The 8,395-nt window shown below is 34.0% G+C and overlaps 1 non-coding gene across 1 annotated transcript; it reads left to right on the top strand.

Annotated features, from left to right (window-relative positions):
- Positions 1–7,741: 7,741 nt before the first annotated feature.
- On the top strand, positions 7,742–7,848 carry LOC139886979 (small nucleolar RNA R71). The gene has a single exon (XR_011772835.1). It is a non-coding gene; the product is annotated as a small nucleolar RNA R71 (small nucleolar RNA).
- Positions 7,849–8,395: the final 547 nt, after the last annotated feature.

Raw genomic sequence — 8,395 nt, 5'->3', positions numbered from 1 at the left:
ACGGCCAAGTATAAACCTAAGAAAACTTCTATCATCTAATCTATCTACATCTACATTTAACGCTATAGTACTCATCAGCTCAACACACCATTCCTTATATACATGCCTACGAATGGTGAATAGACGTTCCCAATCGGTAAAAGAAGAACTGCCATACCTTTGAATTAGATGCTCCCTAACTGAGTTAGCTAGTTGGACCCTTTCCAAAGGATCCCAATCGATTACTCTTGGCACTTCTACATTTTTCGGTATTAGTTTGAATTTATTACTTTGATATGCCGGGTAATCCCTCCAGCTTCTATCGAATCTCAGATTAGGATGCAACGTGTGTTCAGGAATCGTTGGGTATTCTACTGGCGGATGTATTGGAAATACTATAAAGGCATCAACAAATTGTAGCGGATCATAATAAGGTACGTGTTGATCAGGCTGTTATTGTGGTTCCTGTTGTTGTTCTTGTTCGGGTTCATATTGCATTTCTGGTTCAGGTTCTGGAGCAGGTTGCCTGGATGATGAGGTTGCACCATCAGTATCTGTAAATCTCTGCAAAACACATTAAACACAAAATTTGTGCATCCAAATATGCATTAGTGTTAGCAAAATAACAACTTAAACCAATCACAATAACATGTTCAATCAAAATTAAACTTATACACATTTTCACAATTTTTACAATTCTACACTTTTTCAAATAAGCATATATGAAAATGTATACAAAGTTCATAAGCATTCAACTCAAATAACATGTTAAAACATCCATTACTAACAATTAAACAAGTCTCAAATGGCAATTATATCAAATTAATCAAGTTCATGAATTTTATACCTAAAAAGTCTACTTTAATTCTCAAAAATCATGTTTAGGATCAAAGTTTGGATCATTTAGCTACCTAAACATGTTACACTACTTAATTTAGCAATAATTCATGACAAAAATCGGCCATAACCTGTTTATATCAAAAAGCCCCAAATTGCTCAAGAACACAAACCCTGGATTTCTAAAAATTTTGAAGTTTTTGGCTTCAAATCATGTTAAATAGAATCAATCTAGGTTATACATGCATAAAATACTAACAATTTAACTCTAATTACACTAGAAACAAACAAAATCAAATTAGAAAAAATATTGCTCAAGAACACTAAAAATCAAATTTAAAGAGGTTTAGGAGTGGAATTGTTACCTTTCTTGATAAACTTCTGAACAATTTCATGTTTAGAGCGGATTGTAGCAAGAAATTTGGTGAAAAAATGGTGATTTTAGGGATGATTTTGGTGTGTGTTCGTGTATGTGTGTGTGTAAAGTGTGGAGACAGAGAGCAGCTCGATGCTCTTTTGTTTCTGGCCAGTTTTTGGGCACCATGCGATCGCATGGTGTTTGTGAAGGAACCCCATGCGATCGCATGGGGTCTGTTTTTTTTTTTTTTTTTTTTTTTATAAAACCTTACACTTTTTAAAACATATAATTAATTTAAAAATTAAAATTTTGTTTCTTTTTAGGATGAGGGCGTTTCGGAACGATGTCTTAGTCCGTCCCTCAACAAAATTTTAAAATTTGTCATTTTTAAGCTCAGTTTTAAAAGCAAAGATTTTTGAGTTTTTTAAATGTTTTTTGTCATACTTTAATTCAATAAGGCTTAAAATAATGATAATAAAAGTTCCCGTCCCTCCCTTGGGTAAAGTAATTTTGGTTCAATGACCTAGTCTTCAACTTATGACGAATTTTAAAAATCATATTTTTAACTTAACGAAATAAAGTAAATTTTTGTTTTTAAATTCACACCAAACTTAAATTTAAAATACATAAAATTAAAAATTCATATTATTAAAATTTTAAAAATTGATACCAAATTTATATTATATTTTTGTTTTTATATATATACAAACTTATATTAAAAATATTAAATTTTTTTTAAATATTTACAAACTTAAATATATTGATTTTAAAAAGTTACATTAATAATTTAATATTAATTTATTAATTTTAAAAAACAAAGTAAAAATAAAATTTAAAATCTTTTTTTGGTTTTTTTATCCCACTTTAATCAATCAAATATTATCAAAAATATACGCCCCTCTTTTCGGTAAAGTAATTTCGGTTCCATAACCTAGTTTAACTCATGACGAATTTTTGAAATATTTTGGTTTGATCGATTAAAGATATTTATACCTTAAGAATAAACGGTAAATTTCGCAGTGATGTAATAAATTTTTGTATGATATCAATAATTTCGGTCGCAAAACCTAATTTTATTGAATACCAATTTAATACTTTATAGCGAACAATTTAGCGTTTAATATCAAAAGGTTAAAAGCAATAAAATAAAAATAAAAACTGTACATACTTACCTGTGAAATAGAATTCTTAGTGACCTGCTTTAGCCCACTCATAAGATAGTCGGACTAATTGGTTTTCCATAGCTACATAGGCGTAACCTCGAGCATTTAATGTTTTTTCTTCGAAACATATGAACGGTCTATCTCTGCATAAAGTAACGAATTCGGTATTGGAATATGTCTGATTCGTCGAACATTTTCCTTCGTGTGACCATTTTCCGCATTTGTGACATCTTTCAAGGTGTCGTGCCCTTCTTTTCGCTGCGGATTTTGATCTTCCTTTACCAAATTGTAACTTATTATTTTCGTTCCTGGATTCTTTTCTTACTCCGTCCAATTTGCCTCTGATTAATGATACCAATTCACTTGGAAGGGTGTCATTATTACGTTTAGTGATTAAAGAGTGTAGGATTAGACCATGGTTTAGTTCACAGGAAGTCTTCATCTTGTAAAACCTAAAAAAATAAAAATTCAGAATGGGGGGAGAAGACTAGTTCTTTAGGATCTGCTAGGGAAAGACCATTCGAATTCCATTCTCGAGAACTACACGAAAACAGAATATCTAACTCTAACAGAAATATATATTATCCTTTAAAGACTTGATTCTCCCCACACTTAGTTAGCTGTGGTGTTGAAATTGTGATTAACTTCGTTGTCAACTTCCATCGGATCATGTACGTAATGTTTAACTCTGTGACCATTAACTTTAAATTCAATCCCATTTGAATTTATTAACTCTATTGTCCCGTATGGGAAAACTCTTTTGACTATAAATGGTCCAGACCATCTTGATTTCAATTTTCCAGAAAATAGCTTGAATCGTGAATTGAAAAGAAGAACTCTGTCTCCTTCTTTAAATTCTTTTGAACTTATGATTCTTTTGTCATGCCATTTCTTCATTCTTTCCTTATAGATTAACGGATTTTCGTATGCTTCATGTCTCAATTATTCTAATTCGTTTAGTTGTCTTAACTGTAGACGTCCAGCTTCATGTAAATCAAGATTACATGTCTTCAAAGCCCAAAATGCTTTGTGCTCAATTTCTACTGGAAGATGACATGCTTTTCCGTAAACGAGTCTAAAAGGTGTGGTTCCAATTGGAGTTTTGTAGGCTATTCTAAAAGCCCAGAGTGCATCCTCAAATTTCATGGACCATTCCTTCGGATTTGATCCTACGGTTTTCTCTAGAATACGTTTTAAAGCTCGGTTAGTATTTTCAACTTGTCCACTTGTATGTGGATGATAAGCGGTGGAGATTTTATGAGTTACTCCATATCTTTTGAGAACTTTCTCAAGTTGATTATTACAAAAATGAGTACCTCGATCACTTATTAAAGCTTTCGGTGTTCCAAACCTTGCAAAAAGATGTTTTAAAAAGTTGACTACAACTCGTGCATCGTTAGTTGGGAGAGCTTGTGCTTCCGCCCATTTAGATACATAATCAATGGCAACGAGAATGTATAGATTATTATGAGATTTTGAAAATGGACCCATAAAGTCAATACCCTAAATGTCAAATACTTCATATACTTGAATGACATTTTATGATATTTCATCACGTTGACTTATTTTTCTGACCCTTTGACAAGCATCACAGGATTTGCAAAGAAGGTGTGCGTCTTTGAAAATTGTAGGCCAATAGAATCCAGCATCGTAAACTTTTCTTGCTGTGAGTTGAGGCCCATAATTCCCTCCTGTTGGTCCTGTGTGACAATGGTTTAAGATTTTACTAGCTTCATCTCCGAATACACATCAGCGTATTATTCCATCGGGACAACTTTTGAATAAATATGGATCCTCCCAGAAATAGTGTTTTATATCATTAAAGAATTTCTTTAGTTTTTGGTACGACAATCCTTTTTCAAGGAATCCACATACTAAGTAGTTTGCATAATCTGCAAACCATGGAATTTCATTATAATATATCTTCAATAGATATTCATCAGGAAAGTTGTCTTATATGGCCGATTCATTCAGAACTTCTAATTCAGGATTTTCAAGACGAGAAAGATGATCAGCGACGAGATTTTCTGCTCCCTTTTTGTCTCGGATTTCAATATCGAACTCTTGTAAGAGTAAGATCCAACGAATTAATCGTGGTTTAGCATCTTGTTTCGAAAATAGGTATCTAAGAGCAGAATGGTCGGTATAGACCACTGTTTTAGCTAGAACGAGATATGAACGAAATTTGTCAAAAGAAAAGACAATAGCAAGGAGTTCTTTTTCAGTAGTTGTGTAATTCGTTTGTGCTCCTTGTAACGTCTTACTAGCATAATATATAGGTTGAAATCGTTTTTCAATCCTTTGTCCTAAAACGGCTCCCATTGCAAAATCACTTGCATCGCACATTAGTTCAAATGGTAGATTCCAATTTGGAGTTATCATGATCGGCACATTAGTGAGTTTTTCTTTAAGAATATTAAAAGATTTGATACATTCATCTGATAAGATGAATGGAGCATCCTTTTCTAGGAGTTTATTCATAGGATTGGCAATTTTAGAAAAATCTTTTATGAAACGTCGGTAATAACCGGCATGCCCTAGAAAACTCCTAACTCCTCTAACATTGGTGGGATGTGGAAGTTTAGCAATTACATCTACTTTAGCTCTATCCACTTCAATTCCTTCCTTTGAAATTTTATGACCAAGAACGATGCCTTCTTTAACCATGAAATGGCATTTCTTCCAATTAAGTACTAGATTTGATTGTTCGCATCTAATAAGCATTCGTTCAAGATTAACTAGACATGATTCAAAAGTATCACCGAAGACTGAAAAGTCATCCATGAAAACTTCCATGCATTCTTCTATCATGTCGTGAAAAATCGCCATCATGCACCTTTGAAAGGTTGCAGGGGCGTTGCAAAGTCCAAATGGCATGCGTTTGTAAGCAAAAGTACCATAAGGGCACGTGAACGTGGTTTTCTCTTGGTCCTCAGGTGCTATTGGAATTTGAAAGTATCCGAAAAAACCATCAAGAAAACAATAGTAACTATTTCCAGCTAATCTTTCCAATATTTGATCAATGAAAGGTAAGGGAAAGTGATCTTTTCTGGTGGCGTCATTTAATTTTCTATAATCAATACAAACACGCCATCCTGTTACAGTCCTAGTAGGAATAAGCTCATTTTTCTCATTTGTGATGACAGTCATGCCACCCTTCTTAGGTGCGCATTGAACTGGGCTTACCCATGGACTATCAGAGATTGGATAAATTAAACCTGCATCTAGCAGTTTAATAATTTCTTTCTTAACAACATCTTGCATATTAGGATTTAGTCTTCGTTGGCGTTGTACATACGTTTTATGACCTTCTTCCATAAGGATTTTATGTGTGCAATACGAAGGACTTATTCCTTTAATATCATGAATTTTCCATGCAATAGCTGGTTTATGAGCTTTTAGCATAGTAATGAGTTGAGATTTTTCATTTTCAGTAAGAGAAGACGATATTATTACAGGTAATTCAGATTCACCATGTAAATAAGCGTATTCCAAATGGTTTGGAAGTGGCTTTAACTCTAATGTCGGTGGTTCTTCTATCGACGATTTATATCGATATCTGTCTTCTTCTTTTAGCATTTGAATTTCTTCGATTGTTGGTTCATATCCATTAGACATAAGTGTAGCTAACATTTCAGTTTCATCAATTGGTTCAGTTCCTTCTCCTAAAGAACATTCTCATGTTCCTTGTAATTCTGGAAATTCTTCTAATAATTCTGCATGTGAATCTATAGTTTGAATATAATAGCATGTATCATCTGCAGATTGCGGTTGTTGCATTGCTCTATCAACAGAAAAGGTAACACTTTCGTTCTCTATACTTAGGGTCAGTTTCTTACCAAACACGTCTATTATTGCTTTGGCCGTGTTTAAGAATGGTCTTCCTAATATGAGAGGAACTCGAGAATCTTCTTCCATGTCCAGAATAACAAAATCTACTGGAAATACTAAAGTACCAACTTTAACTAGCATGTTCTCCATTATCCCTCTAGGATATTTTACTGATCGATTGGCTAGTTGTATGCTTATTCGTGTTGGTTTCAATTCTCCAAGGTCTAGTTTAGTGTATAGTGAATACGGCATTAAATTTATACTAGCACCTAAGTCTGCCAATGCTTCCATTGAACTAAGACTACCCAGAAAACATGGAATCGTGAAACTTCCTGGATCAGATAATTTTTCTGGTATCTTATTCAAAAGCACTGCAGAAAAATTAGCATTCATAGTAACATGCGATAGTTCTTCCATTTTCTTTCTATTTGTGATTAGATCTTTCAAGAATTTAGCATATCTAGGCATTCCTGAAATCACATCAATGAAAGGAAGATTTACATTTATCTGTTTAAACATATCCAAGAATTTGGATTGCTCGGCTTCAAGTCTTTCTTTTCTCATTTTACTCGGGTAAGGAAGTGGTGGTTGGTATGGTTTAACATAAGGTTTAGCCTTAACTGTGTTATCTTCATTAACCTTTTCAACTATCGGTTCTTTTTCCTTATCTTGTTCAGGTTGTGGTTCTTGTGGAGTAGGAATAGCTTCATCAGAAATTACAGGAATTTCAGGTGGTTTAAGTGTAATACCACTTCTTGTGGTAATGGCTTTAGCTGTTTCATTCCGGGAGTTAGCATTTGTATCACTTGGTAAACTTCCCGGTCTTCTTTCACCTATTAACCTTGCTAGGTTGCTCACTTCTTGTTCCAAATTTTGAACAGAAGCTTGTTGATTTCTAAATGCTTGAGCATTTTGTTCATTGGTTTGTTTCTGAGATGTGAAAAACTGAGTTTGAGATTCAACTAGCTTCGACATCATATCTTCTAAATTTGGCTTTTTATCATCGGTTTGTGGTGATTTATTTTGAAAATTAGGTCTTTGCTGATTGTAAGTATTGTTTGATACTTGTTGATTGCTAGGACCTTGTTGGTTGTTATATGGAACATTTCGATTATAATTCTGGTTTTGATTGTAGTTTGGTCTTGGCGTTTGATAATTATTCTGATAATTATTTCCAGGCCTTTGGTTTATGCATGAAACATTCTCTCTTTGTTCCATTGTTAGTTCAATACTGAGACAATCTTTTGTTAAATGTGGTCCTCCACACTGCTCACAACTAATTCGTATTGAGTGAATATCTTTAGTCATCTTTTCCATTCGTCTCTAGACAGCATCTATCTTTGCGGAAATGGAATCTAAGTCATGGCTAGAATCGGCTCTAGCTGCTTTAGATGATCTAACGATATCTTTTTCTTGGTGCCACTCATGTGAGTGGGAAGCAGTGTTATCAATAATTTTATAAGCATCAGTTGCGGTTTTCTTCATAATGGAACCACCAGCTGCTATATCGATGTCTTTCCTTGTAGTGATGTCGCATCCTTGGTAGAATATTTGTACTATTTGACAAGTGTCTAAACCATGTTGCGGACATCCTCTTAATAACTTTCCAAATCTTGTCCATGCTTCATATAAAGTTTCATTTGGTTTTTGTGTGAACGTAACAATTTCTCCTTGAAGTCTCACGACTTTAGATGCCGGAAAGAATTGTTTAAGAAATTTTTCAACTAAAACGTCCCATGTATCAATCGCCCCTTCAGGTAACGATTCTAACCAATCTTTGGCTTCTCCCTTTAAAGTCCAGGGAAATAACATGAGATATATCTGTTCATCCTCCACTTCTCTTATTTTAAATAGTGTACAGATCCTATTAAAAGTACGAAGATGTTCATTTGGATCTTCCTTTGGCGCACCACTAAATTGGCATTGATTAGTTACCATGTGTAGGATTTGTCCTTTGATTTCATAATCTGGCGCATTAATGTCAGGTTGAGTAATTGCGTGACCTTGGCCAGTGCATTTAGCTCTCATTCGGTCTTCCATATTTAGAGGTTCCAGATTCTCCATAATTGAATTTTTTGAATCTGAATCACTAGAGGATTCTGATTTAATAGTTGGTTCCTCGACAATCTCCGTTTGAATGATTGGTGGTTTCGGAGGAAAGATTTGTGGTTCAGGATCTCTGAATTGTTCTTGAATATCCTTCGGATTCTCAATTGTGAGGTCGGGT

Source organism: Rutidosis leptorrhynchoides, chromosome 1 (genome assembly GCF_046630445.1).
Source record: "Rutidosis leptorrhynchoides isolate AG116_Rl617_1_P2 chromosome 1, CSIRO_AGI_Rlap_v1, whole genome shotgun sequence".
NCBI classification, from domain to species: domain Eukaryota; kingdom Viridiplantae; phylum Streptophyta; class Magnoliopsida; order Asterales; family Asteraceae; genus Rutidosis; species Rutidosis leptorrhynchoides.
This window is presented reverse-complemented; position numbering and strand designations above follow the sequence as displayed.